The sequence below is a fragment of the Macaca thibetana genome, chromosome 6 (assembly GCF_024542745.1).
Source record: "Macaca thibetana thibetana isolate TM-01 chromosome 6, ASM2454274v1, whole genome shotgun sequence".
NCBI lineage: Eukaryota > Metazoa > Chordata > Mammalia > Primates > Cercopithecidae > Macaca > Macaca thibetana.
In genome coordinates, this window is record NC_065583.1 from 126983127 (window position 1) to 127002728 (window position 19602).

Below are 19602 nucleotides of genomic sequence, written 5' to 3' on the forward strand. Positions count from 1 at the left end.
TTAAGAAGGTGGAGCACATTTCTCCCATGCCTGAGGGACTGGTCCTCAGTAGCTACAGAAGGATTGACAGGGAAGAGGGCAGAGAATAGTGAGCAACTAGGGCATGCAGAAGGCAGGGGCCATGGTGCAAGTGACCAGGACACAGGGGATACAATAAGGGGCAGCAAAAGTTTCCAGGAGAACCATGCTCTAGAGTCTGGAAGAATGTTCTCTACTCCTGAAGAATGAGAAAACAGTGTTTAGGCACTTAGGCTCTCCGTGTGTGTAAGTAGGTGGTTGGGCCACAGAAGTTCTATTTTGTTAATCACAATTTCGTATTTTATGTCATCTCTCAGTCTTAGGTGGCCTAAGAAAACACACTTTATATATATTAAACAGCTTTAATGATTTCTGGCAATCTAAAATAATTAGTTCTTAATGACCACCATTAAAATTATCTGAATGTCCAAGATTAGGGGAGTGAATATGCAAATAGTAGCATATAAACTAGATGGAGTTGTATCCTGCCATTAAAAAAACAGCAGTTGTGAAGAGGATGAAAGTGCTTAACAAAAATAAAATACAAAATTATATTCAGAATAGAAGAAAAAGGTAAAAATATATGTGAATATTAACAGAGCAAAGAGTACAATTGTGAGTGTAATGTCGCTGCTTTTAAATTTTCCTTTAGTGTATTATAATACACTTGCAACAAATAAGAATCAGGATAAAAAGGCCAACACAGTGGCTCACGCCTATAATCCCACCACTTTGGGAAGCCAAGGTGGGTGGATCACCTGAGGTCAGAAGTTCGAGACTAGCCTGGCCAACATGGTGAAACCCCGTCTCTACTAAAAATACAAAAAAAAAAAAAAAAAAAAAAAACTATATTAGCAGGGCACATATCTGTAGTCCCAGCATCTCGGGAGGCTGAGGCAGGATAATCACTCGAGCCCAGAGAAGGAGGTTGCAGTGAGCCAAGATCGAGTCACTGTCGTCCAGCCTGGGTGACAGAGTGAAACTCTGTCTCACCAAAATAATAAGAATAAGAATAAGAATCATGATAAAAATAAGGGAGAAAGAAAATTGCTTCTCCTATCCTAGACTAGGACTGTAAGCATGAGCTATTTGATTTCAACCTCATTTGCAGTGTCTAATCTGACTGTCACATGCACAAATACAACATTTATAACATATAAAGGGAAACTCTGGCCCATTGGGTTGCATTTGACTCTGACTTTCATTTGCTAGGCAAGTCCTAAGAATGGGATCCCTACATTTATGCCTATAGACTTAAAAGTGCAATGGTTATAAATGTCTTTCATCTCAGTAACTCAAATGGTCACATAATAACACTTTGAGTCCATGGAACTCTATGTTTGTAATAAGTCTTGTATAAACTTGTTCATGTCTGTATGATAACTTGTGATGTTTTCTCCACGATTCTATGGTTTTTCTCTCTATATTCAAAACTATCCATAATACAAAATTAATGAATTTATGCACACAGTTAATAAATAGATTTTATTTTCCTATTTATTTAATTTTTGTTCACTCAATAAACTTATTGAGTATGATGTGGTAAACACTGTTCTTAGTGCAGGAATGAGAATTACATTAATCCTCTCTATCTTAAGGGAATGTGTTCTAAGTCCCGGCATCCCGCCCCCGCCCCAACCAAGTAGATGCCTAAAACAATAGGTAACACCAAATCCTATACAGTATATAGTGTTTTTCTATATATACCTATCTACAATAACATTTAACTTATAAAATTAGACACAATAAGAGATTAAAAACAATAACTAATAATAAATAGAACAATTATAACAATATACCAGCATTACTACTCTTGCACTTTGGGGCCATTATGAAGTAAAATAAGGATGACTTGGCCAGGCATGGTGGCTTATGCCTGTAATCCCAGCACTTTGGGATGCTGAGGTGGGCAGATCACCTGAGGTCAGGAGTTCAAGACCAGCCTGGCCAACCTGGTGAAACCCCATCTCTACTAAAAATGCAAAAATTAGCTAGGAGTGGTGGCACATGCCTATAATCCCAGCTACATGGGAGGGTAAGGCAGGAGAATCGCTTGAACCCAGGAGATGGAGGTTGGAGTGAACTGAGATCGTGCCACTGCACTCCAGCCTGGGTCACAGAGCAAGATTCCATCTCTGAATAAATAAATAAATACATACATAACTAAATAAGGGTGACTCAGACACAAGCCGTGCAATGCCATGACTGTTGATCTGATAACCAAGACGGCTCCTACGTGACTAATGGGCAGGGGCCACAGACAGCATGCTGGACAAAGGGACGATTCACATCCTGGGCAGGATAGAGTGAGATTTTGTCACACTACTCAGAAAGATGCACAATTTAACACTTATGACTTGTTTATTTTTGAAATTTTCCATTTAATATTTTTAGGTCACAGATGACTGTGGGTAACTAATTTATATATTTTGCTCAAGATAAAAAATTAATTAGTTTGCTTATTTATATATGAATTACTTCTTTTATCCTTTGTGGTTCAATAAATCATTGAATCATTTTTAAATGATTCGATTTATTTTAATTTTTTTAAGTATCCTTTATTTTCATTTAAAAAACAAAATGTTTTATTTATTCATTTGACGTTTATTTATTTATCTATTTTGAGATTGGAGTCTCGCTCTGTTACCCAGGCTGGAGCGCAATGGCATGATCTCCGCTCACTGCAACCTCTGCCTTCCGAGTTCGAGTGATTCTTATCTCGAGTCTCCTCAGTAGCTGGGATTACAGGTGTGTACCACCACGCCCTGCTAATTTTTGTACTTTTAGTAGAGACAGGGTTTCACCATATTGGTCAAGCTGGTCTCGAATTCCTGACCTCAGGAGACCCAGGCACCTTGGCCTCCCAAAGTGCCGGAATTTACAGGCATGAGCCACCGAGTCCAGCCTAAAAAAACAAAATGTTTTAAAGAATATTTCACTAATTTTAGATATGACCTCTTCAAGAATAAATGTAATTTCTATAAATATTTTATATGCTTTCTATAATCCTCTTTGTGTTATTCAAAAACTATACTAAGACGGAAGCCAAGATGGCTGACTAGAGGCAGCCGGGAGAAACCTCTCCCACCAAGAAACCAGGACATTGGGAAGGATGGCACACACTCTGAACAGGTCTTTGCAAGCGAGGCATTGAGAGTGGATGAGGGAGGACGCGGATGTTGGGCTGAAGGGGGAGAAAGCTAGGCGCCCTACACGGGGTTGCCCTGCACCAGGAATCCTTCCTGGTCCCCAGCAACTTCTGGGGTGAGTTGAACAGAGAGGAGTCACTTGTTCCTACCACGGACTTCCGGCCTCCTAGCAGCAGAACTCACGAACCCCACGGACACCTGAGCTGAAACAAAGAGAGCTACTTAGAGAGGTGGCAGAGGCAGGACACCAGCCAGCGCGGAGCCCAGAGGGTTTGACAACGGCAGAACATGGCCAAAGACGCCCATCCCTCAAGGCCTGCCGTGCTCCTATAGGAGACTTTAGCTTTAGGGTGACTGTTGGACCTGGACAGAGCAGGGCAGTCTTGCCCGTGGGATGGGGCCAATCCTATCTGAGCATCTCCCCGTCTCCTGGCCTTTCCAGGAGCTCCAACCTGACCACGGCCGCTTGCAGAGCAGCTTCAGATGCCCAACCAGAGTGCTTCCTAGGGCACCTCATCAGAGCTCCTGCACTGACAGAAAATGCCTGGCCATCAGGAGGGCTCCAGCAGAACAGCCCCTACCGAGGCACAATGGTTTACCTGCAGGCTCCCCCAACGGCAGCCTCCCCAACCACAGCCTCTCCCCACCATTTTGCCAGCATGCACTTGCCCATGCCCCACACCCCTCCACTTCCCCCCAAAACTGCTTTGCTGGCCCACACATGCCAGAAGACCTTGTCTCTCCTCCCCTGCCAGTGAATGCTCATCCTACCACACCCCCGGCTGATGTGTGGGCACCCTGCTATCCTGGCATGAATGCACACAGGAATATTGGCAACCTCATCCCCACTGGTGCCCCGCCCCTGCTGTGCTGCTACCACGTACCACCAGCAGGAGCTCATGTAGGAATGCTGCCGCCCTGCTCCTTCTGAAGCCCCAACCCAGCTGACACATGTGCACGCAGCCATGCTGCCACAGCTGCTGTCACATAAAAGTGAGCATAGATCCTGCTGCCACCACCCCAACAAAGAGCTTTGGCTGGCATTCCCCATCGGAGTGTTGTGGACGATATAGACCGTGAACACTTTGGCCCCTCCAGTGCAGCAGATGCCTAACCCTGAGGAACCAGCGAACAAAGCTGGGGGCCCAGTACCAGTTCCTCAGAGTTAGAGTATGCAGCCCAGGAGTGCAGGGCTGAGCCTTTGCTCCCTATAATCTTACAGAGACAATGCCAGTTCGCTAAACACCACAATGAACTCCTCAAAGGGCATCAAAGAAGATAAAAGCAAAAAACAACCCATCCAAAAAGTAGCAATTTCAAAGACTGAAGGAACATCAGCCCACATATGACAAAGAAACAGCCCATGAACTCTGACAACTCATAAAGCCAGAATGTCTCCTTACTTCCAAACAACAGCACTAGTTCCCCAGCAATGGTTCTTAACCAGCCTGAAGTGGCTGAAATGACAGAACTAGAATTCACAATATGAATAGAAATGAAGATCATCAAGGTTCAGGAGAAAGTCAAAACCCAATCCAAGGAATCTCAGGAATACAACGAAATAATACAGGAGCTGAAAGACAAAATGACTATTTCAAGAAATAAATAAATTCATCTGATAGAGCTGAAAAACTCACTTCAAGAATTTCATAATACAATCACAAGTATTAACAGCAGAATATACCAAGCTGATGAAAAAATGTCAGAGCTCAAAGACCAGTTCTCCAAATTAACTCAGACAAAAATAAAGAAAAAAGAATAAAAAAGAATGAACAAAACCTCCAGGAAATATGGGAGTATGTAAAGAGACCAAATCTATGATTCACTGGTATCCCTGAAAGAAAGGGGAAGAAAGACAGCAACTTGGAAAACATATTTGAAGATATCATCCATGAAAATTTCCGCAACCTCATTGCAGAGGACAACCTTTAAATTCAGGAAATGCAGAGAACCCCTGCAATATACCAGACAATATGATCATCCCCAAAACACGTAGTCATCAGATTCTCCAAAGCCGAAAATAAAATAAAGAACAAATGTTAAAGGCAGCCAGAAAGAAGAGCTAGGCCACCTATAAAGGGAACCCCATCAGGCTAACAACAAACCTTACAAGCAGAAATACTACAAGCCAGAAGAGATTTGAGGTCTATATTCAGCATTCTTGAACAAAAGCAGTTCCAACCAAGAATTTCATTTCCAGCCAAACTAAGTTTCGTAACTGAAGGAGAAATAAGATCCTTTTCAGATAAGCACATGCTAAGGGAATTAGTTACCACCAGACCTCTCCCTTACAAGAGGTCCTTAGGGGGGTGCTAGATATGGAAAGGAAAGACTGTTAGCAGCTACCACAAAAACACACTTAAGTACATAGACCATTGACACTATAAAGCAACTACACAATCAAGTCTGTATAACAATCAGCTAACATGATGATAGCATCAAATTCACACAAATCAATGTGAACCTTGAGTATAAATGGGCTGAATGCCCCAATTAAAAGGCACAGAGTGGCAAGTTGGAGAAAGAAGCAAGACCCAACTGTATGCTGTCTTCAAGAGAGCCATCTCACATGTGATGACACCTGTAGACTCAAAGTAAAGAGCTGGAGAAAAATCTACTAAGCAAACAGAGAAGTGAAAAAAGCAGAGGCTGCTATTCTAATTTCAGACAAAATTGACTTTAAACCAACAACAATCAGAAAGGACAAAGAAGGGCATTATATCATGTAAAGGGTTCAATTCAACAAGAAGATCTAACTAACCTAAATATGTATGCACCCAAAATAGGGGCACCCAGATTCATAAAACAAGTCCTTAGAGACCTACAAAGACTTAGATAACCACACAATAATAATGGGCAACTTCAACACCCCACTGACAGTATTAGACAGATCATTGAGGCAGAAAACTAACAAAGATATTTAGGACCTGAATTTGACACTTGACCAAATGGACCTAATAGACATCTAAGAACTTTCTACCCCAAAACAACATAATACACATTCTTCTCATCTGCACAAGGTACATACTCTAACACTGACCACACAATTAGCCATAAAACAATTCTCAGCAAATTAAAAAAATTCAAAAAGTCGTACCAACCACACTCTTGGACAACAGCACAATAAAAACAGAAATCAATATGGAGAAGATTGCTCAAAACCAAATAATTGCATCTAAATTAAACATCCTGCTCCTAAATGATCTTTGGGTAAACAATGGAATTAAGGCAGAAGTCAGGAAATTCTTTGAAACTAATGAAAGCAAAGATAGAACATATGAGAATCTCTGGGACACAGTAAAACCAATATTAAGTGGAAAGTTGATAGTGTTAAACATACATGTGAGAAAGTTAGAAAGATCTCAAATTAACAACCTAATATCACACCTAAGGGAGCTAGAACAATAAGAACAAGCCAACTCCAAAGCTAGCAGAAGGCAACATATAACCAAAATCAGAGAAGAACTAAATGAAATTGAGGTACAAAAACCCATACAAAAGATCAACAAATTCAGGAATTCAGGAGTTCTTTTTTTTGTTTCTTTTCTTTTTTTTTTTTTTTTTTTTCTGAAGATAGACTGCTAGCTAGACTAAAAACAAAAAGAGAGGCAATTAAAATAAACACAATCAGAAATGACAAAGCAGATATTATCAGCAACCTCACAGAAATACTAAAAACCCTTAGAGTCTATTATGAACACCTCTATGCACACAAACTAGAAAATCTAGAAGAAATAGATGCATTCCTGGAAACATACAACCTCCTAATATTGAACCACAAAGAAATTGAAACTGGATAGATGAATAGTGAGTTTTGGAATTGAATGAGTAAGAAAAAGCTTACCAACCAGAAAAAAGCCCAGGACCTGACGAATTCATAACTGAATTCTACCAGATGTATAAAGAAGAACTGGTACCATTCCTACTAAAACTATTCCAAAAAAATGAGGAGGAGGGACTCTTTCCTAACTCATTCTGTGAAGCCAGAATTATTCTGATACCAAATCCTGGTAGAAACACGATAAAAAAGAAAACTTCAGGCCAACATCCCTGATGAACATAGAAGAAAAATCCTCAATAAAGTACCAGCAAGTCAAATCCAGCAACACATCAAAAAGCTAATCCACCATGATCAAGTAGGTTTTATCCCTCGGATGCAAGGTTGGTGCAACATACGCCAATTAATAAATGTGATTCATCACATAAACAGAACTAAAAACAAAAACCACATGATCATCTGAATAGATGCAGAAAAACCTTTCAATAAAATTCAACATCCTTTCATGTTAAATACCCTCAACAAATTAGGTTCTGAAGAAACATACCTCAAAGTAATAAGAACCACCTGTGACAAACCCACAGCCAATGTCATACTGAATGGGCAAAAGTGGGAAGCATTCTCTTAGAGAACCAGGACAAGACGAGGATGCTGACTCTCACCACTCCTATTTACCATATTACTGGTAGTCATAGCCGAAGCAATCGCACAAGAGAAAGAAATAAAGGCATCCAAATAGAAAGGGAGGAAGTCAAACTATTTGTTTGCAGATGATATGATTCTATACCTAGAAAATGTCATAGTCTCTGCTCAAAGCTCCTAGATTTGATAAGCAACTTCAGCAAAGTTTAAGGATACAAGATTGACATACAAAAATCAGTAGCATTCCTATACATCAATAACGTCCAAGCTGAGGGCCAAAACAAGAAAATAATCCCATTCACAAAATTCACAAAAAGAATAAAATACCTAGGAGTACAGATAACCAGGGAAGTGGAAGATCTCTACAGAGCTCTTCTAAAAGAAATCCTAGATGATACAAACAAATGGAAAAACATTTCATGCTTGTGGCTGGGAAGAATAAATATTGTTAAAATGGCCATACTTCCCAATCCAATTTATAGATTCAATGCCATTACTATCAAACTATTAATGACATTCTTCACAGAATTAGAAAAAAAAACTATATTTAAAATTCATACGGAATCAAAAAGAGCCTGAATAGCAAAAATAAGCAAAAAGAACAAAGTTAGAAGCATCACATTATCCAACTTTAAACTATACTAAAAGGCTACAGTAATGAAAACAACATGGTACTGGCACAAAAATGGACACATAGATGAATGTCACAGAATAGAGAGCCCCAGAAATAAAGTTGTACACTTACAACCATCTGATCTTTGACAAAGTTGACAAAAAAAAGAAAGAAATAGGGAAAGGACTGCCCATTTACTAAATGGTGTTGGGATAACTGGCTAGTCATATGCAGAAGATTGATACTGGACCCCTTCCTTACACCATACACAAAAATCAACTCAAGATAGATTTAAGGACTTAAATGCAAAACCTGAAACTATAAAACCCTGGAAGATAATCTAGGAAATACCATTCTGAACATTGGCTTTGGCAAGGATTTCATGATAAAGATGCCAAAAGCAGTTACAATAAAACAAAATTGACAAGTGAGACCTAATTAAACTAAAAAGCTTCTGTACAGCAAAATAAACTATCAACAGAGTAAACAGACAACCTACAGAGTGGGAGAGAGTATTCAAAAACTATGTATCTGAAAAAGGTTTAATATACAGAATCTGTATGGAACTTAAGCAAATTTACAAGCAAAAAACCAAACAACCCCATTAAAAAGTGGGCAAAGGAAATTAACCAATGCTTTCAAAAGAAGACATACATGTGGCCAACAAGTATATGAAAAAATGCTCCACACCATTGATCTTTAGAGAAATACAAGTCAAGGCCACAATGAGATATCATCTCATACCAGTCAGCATGGCTAGCAATAAAAAGTAAAGTAAAAAAAAAAAAAAGAAAAACAGATGCTGGTGAGGTTGTAGAGAAAAGGGATCACTTATAAACTGCGGGTAGGAATGTAAATTAGTTCTGCCATTGTGGAAAGCAGTTTAGTGACTTCTTAAAACAGAATTATCATTTGACCCAGCAATCCCATTATTAGGTATATACCCCAAGGACTAAAATTGTTTTACCATAAAGACACATGCATGCCCATGTTCATTGCAGTGCTATTCACAATAGCAAAGACATGGAGTCACCTAAATACCCACCAAGGGTAGACTGGATAAAGAAAATATAGTATATATATATATGGAATATTATGCAGCAATAAAAAAGAATGAGATCATGTTCTTCTCAGCAACATGGATGGAGCCGGAGGCTGTTATCCCAGCAAACTAATGCGGGAACAGAAAACCAAATACCACATTTTCTCACTTATAAGTGGGAGATAAATACTGAGTACACATGGACACAAAGAAGGGAACCATAGACACTGGAGCCTACTTGAGGGTGGAGGGTGGAAGGAGGTTGAGCACTGAAAAACTACCTATCAGGTACTATGCTTATTACCAGGGTGATGAATTTTCTGTACACCAAACCCTCGTGTAACTTAATTTACTTATATAACAAAACTGCACATGTACCCCTGAACCTAAAATAAAAGTTTTTTTTTTTTTTTAAAGCTATATTATCTGACAAGACCTTTAGGTAAATGTGACTAACTTAAATAGAGGCAGTATGACCTCCCACTTGAATCCAAGTCTTATTGTTTAAAAATAACAATAGAGAGCAATAAATGCTGATGCTTAAGACAAAATCATTTCTTCCTTCTCCAAAAGTAAAAATAGAAATTAATTTTTTTAACATTCTTTAAAACTTTCCAGTCAATTCAAGTCACCATTTGGATATAATGTTGCTCTCTGGTACCATGAACAGAAAACTAAAGCTATCTCATGTGTATTAGGAACAAACTCATCCTTTTTTATCCAAATAAATCCAAATGCATCCACAAACATTAAAAATTCTTAGCGAGAGTGTGCAGTAGGAGAATAATTTCCCACCTTGTAGAAACTGTTAATCATCATTGAAATTCAAAATACAGTCCTCATCCTGAGGAAATCTCCACTCTAGCGTGTAGTGCAGAATGACAGCTAGGCTGTGCTCAACTTCCTAAGACTATAATGATATTTTACATATAAATAACCCCTTACTGCTCCCAAGGATTTTTTTTTATAACCATGACAATTTCTTTGTACTTAATTTACACAGATTTTGCTAAAATCAATGATGACAAATTTGTTTTCAAATACACTCATTACTTACATTTTAAGTTGGCAGATTCTTCCACTTTGTAACTTTGATGTCTGGATGCATGAGACCATATTCTCAGCCTTGAGGACCTTGTTTCTGTAGCTCTGACTGGTTCTAATTCCAATATCCTTCTGATTCCGGGTTTTCTTGGTCCCATCCTACCTTCCTCCCTTATTATCAATTCCCTCACTCCCCCACTCCCACTCACATATTCACCACCACTACATGGAATCTCTCAAAGTTCTTTTTAAACACTATTACTCTGATGCAATCATTTATTATTTAATGGGGAAAATATTTTATACTTATATTTTAGAGAGAAACTATCTTTGTGTAGAAAAATCCTTGATAAACTGAGGTGCAGAGAAAACTTTTAGGGTATCAGTAATAAAGAGGCAGGGTCACTAAGGAGGAAGCTGAACAGGATTTTGAGGGAAGCAGGAACAATGACAAGAGGGAAAGAAAGGATGACCAGCAACATAGCAGTGTGGTTGGAAACTTGCAGAAACAGGGATGCCTAACAAGGTAGTTTAGCCTGTTTGTATTGCTGTAGTTGGCTTGCTTCTGATCTCACCACACCTTGGAAAAAGCTCACTACACACACAAAGGTTATATATGAATGATTTTGTGGGAAAGTTAAGGAAGAAAATTCAACCTTTTAGGCAAAATAAAGGAACAAGTAGAGGATTAGTCTGCTGGGAAAGACAGTCCTCTATGGGTCTCTTGACCCTCTGTATGTCTTAATGGATGCATTAGTTTCCTCTGGCTGCTGTAACAAATTACCATAAATGTTGTGGTTTAAAACAGCAGAAGTTTATTCTCTCACAGTTCTGAAGGTCAGAAGTCCAAAATCAAGGTGTAGGCAGGCTCTGCTGCTCTGCTCCCTCTGGAGGCTCCAGAGAAGAATTCATTTCTTGTTTCTTCTAGCTTCTTGGGGCTGTGAGCATTCCTTAACTTGTGTCTGCATCACTCCAATATCTATCTCTGTGGTCACATTGCCTCCTCCCCTTTATGTGTGTCAAATCTCCCTCTGCCTCACTCTTACAAAAACATTTGTCATTGGATTTAGGTCTCACCCAGATAATCCAGGATATTTTCATCTCAAGATCCTTAAATTATATATGTAAAGACCCCTTTTCCAATTACTGGTTCCAGTGATTAAGACATGGACATATCTTTTTGGGAGCCACTATACTCTGTCACCTGGCCCCCCAAAATTTACATTCATGCCACATGCAAAACACATTCATTAAGGTATCTCAACATTTCCAAACGGCTCAACCCATTACAGAATTAACTCTGAGCTCAAAATCTCATCTAAATATTGTCAGCTCAAAAGTCCCAAATTTCATCATCTAAATTTGGTGTGAGTGAGGTGCCAGGCATGATCTGTCCTGGGGCAAAATTTCTCTCCATCTCTAGGCCTGTGAACCTAGAAAATAGGTTATTTGCTTCCAAAATATAATGGTGGGGCAGGCATCTGATAGACATTCCCATTTCAAAAGGCAGCAATGGGAAAGAGTAAAAGGGTCACCAATCTTAAACAAATTTGATACCTAGCAGGAAATTTTCCATTAGATTTCAAGGCCTGAGAATAATCCTCTGTTGCTCGAGCCTGTGTTCTCTGGGCTGTCAACCATAGGCCTCTGGGCTCTCAACAGCTCCTCTGGCCTCTGCCTCTCGATCACCTTCAGTCAAAGATGGCAATGTTTCTGCTGATATAACATTCTTTAAAAAATTTGTAGGTTTCTTATGTAGGTAATGCAGGATTCATGCCACTAAACAAAAGAGCTCTCCCAAGGAAATCTTTCCTGGATAACCTCACTATTTTGATTGCTGCTGAGATATTTGAGAGGATCCAGCAACCACATACCTAATCTGTTCCACAAAAGGATGTCTAGCCACACCCTTTGCTTTCAGAGCATGCTTTTCCAACAATGAAACTCCTAATATGAGTGTTTTCGTTCCGGCTGTTATAACAAAGTACCATAGACTGGGTGGCTTAAAAACAACAGAAATTTATTTCTTAACAGTTCTGGAGATGGAAGTCTAAGATCATTGTGCAGTATGGTCAAGTTCTGGTGAGAGTCTTCTTCCAAGTTTTAGGCTGCTGACTTACTGTTGCATCCTCACAAGGCAGGAAGAGAACTATATTCACATGACCTAATTATGTTCCAAAGACTCCATCTCCAAATGCCATCACACTGGGGATTGTAATTCAACACATGCATTTTGGAGAGACACAAATATTTAGTCCATAGCACTTAGCATATATATATATATGAATATATATATTCATATATCATAAGACTTAGCATGCATATATATATATATATATATATATATTTCAATCTGGATAGGCTGAGAATTTGCCAGATCATCTAGTGGTGGTCCTTTAATTTATCTCTTTCCTCTCACAATTTACTGTATCTAGCAGGGAAAAAACAGGTTACACCCTGAATATTTTGCTTGAAAATTTGCTCAGCTAAATATCCAAGCTCCTCACTTAAAAGCTGTGTGCTTTCTGCACAACTATAAGACCCAATTAGGCCAAATTTTCTGCCACTATATAAGGATATTTCCTGCAGTTTCCTACAGCATATTCTTCGTTTCCTTCTGAGCTCTCATCAGAAGTAGCTTGAGCCTTCATGTTATTACCATCAGTCTCCTCAAGGCAATCAACAGAAACCCTCTTTCCAAATAAGGTAATATTCATAGGTTTTGGGGATTAGAATAGAGACATATTTTGGGGAGACCACCATTCAACTCGATACAATGGGCATATCAAGAAAGCAAGGCCCTGACTACTATTTATCTGAGCCATTTCTTAGTGTTATGTTTATGGTGAATAATACTGAGGAGTGAGATAATCTCTTACCCTAGGTCAAAGAGCAGGCTTGCTGACTGCTTGCTATAAAGCAGCAGGTCCACCAAGCTCATTGTTTCTTTCCTGTAGTGCACCCCACTGTGTGCAGATGTCTGTCTAGACACCTTCATATAACACCATGAGACTAGAGTGGGGAAAGGGGAACTGACAGAAGCATGCTTGTGCTTGTGCTGCCTACTGTGCTGTGAGTAATGAAGTCCTTCTCTGACTCATGCATGTCATGGCATCTGGCGGCATCCATGAGACAGTATCAGGCTAATGTATTGACTATACCTAGGGTCAAAATCAAATACCACACCTGGCAGAGTGGAGAATAAACACTCTGCAGTCAGGAAGTGAGGGCACAAATGGTAATGAAAATGCACATCTCCTGGGAGTTCAGAGAAATCTTGAGAGGGCATTGCATTTTCTTATAAGAATGGAATAGGTATTTGAATACATCTTATCTCAATTTTAAGAGGCAGAGAGACAGACTGTAGTTCACATCTGGTGACAACATCCTGCTTCATGATTTGTGGCTATTTGTTTTTTACAGTGTGTCCATATATCATATGTTTGGCACTTACTTTGTGTTCACATCAAAGAAATACATGAGTGTCACTGCCACGGCCAGAAATAAACTCCTTAAAATACCATTAACCCTAAGGGGGTGTTACAAACTGAATTGTGTCTCTCTCAAAATTCCAGTACTGAAACCCTAACCCCCATTGTGACTGTACTTAGAGACAGAGTCTTTAATGAAGTGATTAAGGTCAAATGCAGTCCTAAGAGTGAAGCCCTAATCCAGTATAACTGGTGTCCCTACAAGAAGAAGTGACACCAGAGATCTTTCTCTCTCAGGACACACATAGGGAAAGGTGATGTGAGGACACAGTCAGAAAGCACCCATCTCTAAGCCGGGAAGAGAGACCTCGGTAGAAACCGACACCAACCCTGAGAGAGCCTTGATCTTGAACTTTTAACCTCCAGAACTGTGAGAAAATATGTCTCTGTTGTTTAAACCACCTAGTCTGTGATATTTTGTTATGATATCCCGAGCTGACTAATACAAGGAGAAAGTAGATTACACCAGAAAATTCCAAATTACTAGTTTAGGTTTTGAAGATAATTCTGTCCATATATTTGTGCACTGATATAAATATAAGGACAGATATACACTAATTCCAGTTGTATCATTTAAGGTTTATATTTTGTGTGAAAACAATCCAAAATTGTTTTCGTTTTGTTTGGTAACTGCATCAAGTCCTGGAGTACTGTGGCATGTGTTTAGATCATTTGGAGTCCCTTTCACATTTCAAAAATTCAATCTTCAGCCAGGAACATCTCCAAAAGCCCATTGCAATTGCCTCTAATGTCCATTTATAATGAGTTAGTGCTTCCTAACAGCTCAATAGATTCCCTCTTTTCCATAAGATTGCTGGAGGGTGAGCCACCATCTGGTAGACTTGCTGTCTCTCAGTGACTGAGAGGAAGACAGTGAAATACAGAAGAAAGTGTGTTGGCCCAAGAGTTACTAGAAATACCATCTCATGAAGTCACTTTCTACTTCTCCACTTCTTCCTAAATTGCTTCTATGTGAAAGGATAAACTTTCTTCTTTTTCTCTCCCTCTCTCTCCCCCTGTTTCTCTCACTCAAAATAGCATATTTTCTGTGTATTTAGCAAGTCAGTGCCTGTCACCTAACTTGCTCATTAGCAGGATATGTCTCACATACCTTGAGGCAATGTATGGAAAAAACAGATATAACTGAAGTTAGTATTTCTTGTATTATGCCCCTGTTCACAAGCCACTTCTCTACAAAGTTCTGGTTGGGTTCTTTTCTGACCATCCTAGCCTGTACATATCTTTCTTCCAACTCCTTTGATGCTCACTACTGGCAGCTCTTACTGTAGTGTGCTTCCTGGAACTCTAACTGCCTGATGCACTTATGTACCACGTTTTTTCCTAGTTTGGGGCTCTGCTCTAGATCGCCTCTTCACATGACAGCGATTTTATCAAGTCAGATTCTCTAAAGAGAGTAAGAGAATTCATTTCTTCTTCTAGCATGCTAAATTGAATTGTTAAAATTATCATTATTCGTAGTTAGGACAAGCTCCTTTCACTTTCACACCTCCCTGTTTGTAATGCCATGCACAGTTTAGGACAGTTTTCTAAGTTTGCATAGGAGCTACAGCATTTCAAGGCACCTCATGCTTTGTTTTACAGTGATTAATCCAGAAACTTTGAATTGATGAAGTCGATTAATGGATTTTTTTTTTTGATGTTCTTGTTGTTGAAATATGTTGTGTTAGGATAGAAAAGAGACGGTGACTTTAACCTTTTGCATGTTGAATGAAAATACCTGGCACTGTGAAAACAGAGGAAGAGAAGTGCACAGGGAAGGCCCGAGAAACTTCAGCTTCACTTGTTTTATGATAAATATGCCTCTGACCCTAACAGAGAGGGGTTGTGTCTATTTTGTTCACTGATATATTCCCCAGGACTTAGAGTAATGCCTTGCACATGGTCGCGGTTCAATAATAATCACCAAATAAACACTGATTGTTTCACCTTTCCACCTAACAATAAGTTATGAATATAATAGGAGATTAATAAAGAACAGTTTAATTAATAAATCCTCAGAGTTCTAGACTGATTCAAAGGAAAATGCTTGAATGCAGGCTACTGTGCAGGTATATACATCAATGAATTAAAAGACAGTTTAATTTTAAAAATATATACCTATATATACATATGAAAATAATCACACTGTATTTTCTACTTAGAATTTGACAGAACATTTAACTTTTTCAAAAATTTAGCTATAGGAGAACCCTAAAAAGAAGATTGACTATATTATGGGGCGATGGCATGGCAGAAGTATGCTAATACCATTAAGAGATGTACATCTTTTTTTTAAATTTCACAACTGTAAGTTTTCTTTTCTTTTTAAATTTTATTTTAAGTTCTGGGATACATGTGCAGAATGTGCAGGTTTGTTACATAGGTAAACGTGTGCCATGGTGATTTGCTGCACCCATCAACCCATCACCTAGGCATGAAGCCCAGCATGCACTAGCTACTTATCCTGATGCTCTCTCTCCCCCCGCCCCCACTGACAGGCCCCAGTGTGTGTTGTTCCCCTCCCTGTGTCCATGTCTTCTCATTGTTCAGCTGCCACTTACAAGTGAGAACATGCTGTGTTTGGTTTTCTGTTTCTGTGTTAGTTTGTGATGTGCAGCATTTTTTAAGCTGAAAGGTCCATTTACTGAGCAAAGCCAACAGTACATCACAGTGCCTAAGAGCTTGGCCTCTGAGGTTTGAATAGTTCTATGACCTTGAGCGACTTCCTTGTTTTGTATAAGCCATTGCTTTTCCATCTGTAAAATAGATATCATGTATATGTTTATCTCATTGTGGTCAGACAATGCATATAAAACGCTCAATGCAGTGTCTAACAAATGGTAAGTACTTAGTAGATTTTGTTTTTATGATTAGTATCATTATGCGCTACTGAGGGGGGCACACTTCTTGAAAAATTTAATAAGGCGTACAAATGTATTATCCTACCTTCATCTCTTTTTTTTTTTTTTTTTTTTTTTTTTGACACAGAGTCTCTCTGTGTCGCCCAGGCTGGAGTGCAGTGGCATAATCTTGGCTCACTGCAACCTCCACCTCCCAGGTCCCAGGTTCCAGCGATTCTCCTACCTCAGCCTCCTGTTAGCTGGGATTACAGGTGCCCGCTATGATGCTTGGCTAATTTTTGTATTTTTAGTGCAGACGGGGTTTCACCACATTGGCCAGGCTGGTCTCGAACTCCTGACCTCCAGTGATCTGCCCACCTCGGCCTCCCAAAGTGCTAGGATTACAGGCATGAGCCACCGTGCCAGGCCCCCCACTTTCATCTCTAACATAAAAAGTGTATCCTGAGCAAATTTATATTTAAGTTTCTGAAAATTGCTGTCTAATGGGTAGGAGGATGACATGTTGCTGCATTTTGCTGAGGCACATGAGAAGCACACCACAAAAGCCAAGAAAATGTTATCCATCCATGGACCCTCCAGGAAGTCACACAAACAGGAAGCGGGGTTACTCAGACCCTGACTCTGAACCTAAGCAAATAGACTTCAAACTCTAAAGTGTATCTCATCATCACTCAGAATATGCATGGCAACGGGAAATGATCACAGGTCACATGAGATCTTTTGAACGCATACGTCACCACAGGAAATCTCATTTTCCAAAGGTATTGTCTTCATGTTGAAAGGACAGTAATGCAAGTAGAAAGTCCTCCCTTCCCCCTCCAAAAAAAAAAACAAAGCAACTAAACTTAGAAGTTGTAGCCCTTTGGAAATGACCACACACTGTGTAAAGATTTAAGTTCTGTAATGTTTGGTTTATGACTCTAGTCCTTAAACAAAACATTAGAGCAAAAGCCAAAAGCACAAAAGGACCCTTACAACTGCTTTTGGAATGTAGTGGCATAACATTTCCCCTGCTTTTATTAAAAAAAGAAAGATGCGATTTTCTTAAAAAGTCCTTGCTTTAAGTGTCAAACTTTACATTCACTAAGGATCTAGGTGCTGCTATTCTGTACAGGTGATACTAGAAATGGAAAGAAGAGCTTCTGGAAAGGGGCTGGCTGCCTCAATCCTCCAGTTCCCCAGGCTTGACACTCTGTGTGGGCATATGATAGGCACTCCACAAAAGTCCCTTAAGAAGGTCCCTTAAATAAATGAGTAATGATAAAAATGAATGCATACCAAGTGTACTGATTTTTTAAAATAATGTTCTATGTGCTTTTACAATCTGCAAAATACTTTTTCACTTATAATCCCCTTTGATTTTCCTAATGACCCAACAAGGTAGGGAATTGTTTGCCTATGACTTATCTAAAGTCACTCAGAAAAATGATGGGATTTAACTTACTCTCCAGAGTTAGAGTTCTCTTTATGTTGCCATGAACATTGAATGTGCTTAATATATGTTTATTTAGTGCAGTGGTGCTCAACTGATGCAATTTTATCCCTCAGAGGATATTTAGTAATGTCTGGGCATATTTTTGGTTGTCACTCTGGGGCAGCTGGAGTAGTGTATTGCTATTAACGTCTAGTGGGTGGAGGACAGGGCTGCTGATCAATATCCTACAACGTACAGACCAGGCACCCCCACCCTACCTTACTACTTCAAAAAAATTACCTGGCCCCAATTGTCAATAATATCCATGCCCAAACACTGGTCTAAACAACAAATGGGGCCTCGCATGGTCTCTTAAAAGCTTGTAATCCCAGCACTTTGGGAGGCTGAGGAGGGCAGATCACTTGAGCTGAGGAGTTCAAGACCAGCCTGGGCAAACATCGTGAGACCCTGTCTCTAAAAAATAAAAAGAAAAAAATAAACAATCAATGGTCTTGTGAGGACCATTAAGTTCATTAACTTACTACTTTGTTTAAAAATATGTCTGGGAATTTTTTGACACTCCTCATCCATAGGTGGAATCTAAGTCTCCTCCCCCTGAATCTAGGTGAGACTTTGTGATTGCTTTGATGAATAGAGGCAGTTATATGTGATTTCTGAGCCAAGGTTACAAAAGCCCATCCATTCTGCTAGTTTCTTTGGGGATGGTTGCCTTTGGTGCCCTACTCACCATGCAAGAAGTCAACTTACTCCGAGGGCACCATGTGGAGAGGCTTGAGGATACCACAGGAAGAGAGAGAGCTGCCTCCCTCTGACAGTATGTGAGAGACTTTGCGTGAGGCTGCCCAGTCAAGCCATTCTCAAAGCTCTGACCCAAGACACCATGAGAGATAATAAATGAGGTTGTGGTTTTATGTCACTAAACTTTGGGGTGACTGGTTACATGTCAAGGGATAACCAGAACAGACTACAGATTCAGTTACTCACAGTCAAGTGCTCTGGCAAACAGAATGTCTTCCCTCTCCCTTAAAGGGTTCTGACCCATGGAAGTGTGGAAATCTTAACTAGAAGATTGCCATTCCTCAAGTGAAAATGGACTGTAATCAGCCTGTGGGGAATAAAAGACAAAGGGCAGTTTGTCAAAGAGATTTTGAGGAGACCCAATGGGTAGCTTAAAATGATGGACAGTATGCTGGCTGGAGTGTTCTGTTCAGGTTGGAGTCCTGGGCTTTAGTCACTTCAAGGTTGGTTATCATAAGAATAAAGCAGGACACTGAACTAGATAATATCTTGAAGTTTCTTCTAGGTCAAAATTCTAGAATACCCTACTCTAAAAATATTTTTTTCAAAAGATAGGCATTTTAAAATCATAACTTGAAAAAATGCACCCTCATGAATAAAAAGAATGGAAATAAATATGGAGCACCACTTTATATCCATCAAACTTCAAGAAGGAAATGAAAATCTAATGTTGGTGAAACTGATAAATTCTACATTACAGATGGCTACACTGTTCCATATGCAACAAGAGC

The 19602-nt window shown here is 39.5% G+C and overlaps 2 protein-coding genes across 3 annotated transcripts in view; both read right to left on the reverse strand.

Annotated features, from left to right (window-relative positions):
* The window catches only part of NDUFS4 (NADH:ubiquinone oxidoreductase subunit S4), a 696041-nt gene extending 681248 nt beyond the window's left edge, over nucleotides 1-14793 (reverse strand). For both annotated transcript variants that reach the window (XM_050794140.1, XM_050794119.1), the window contains exon 1: nucleotides 14790-14793. The gene's annotated coding sequence lies outside the window, so the exon portion shown is untranslated. The remainder of the gene's footprint in view (nucleotides 1-14789) is intronic.
* The window catches only part of ITGA2 (integrin subunit alpha 2), a 105944-nt gene that overhangs the window by 72818 nt on the left and 13524 nt on the right, over nucleotides 1-19602 (reverse strand). The window lies entirely within an intron of this gene.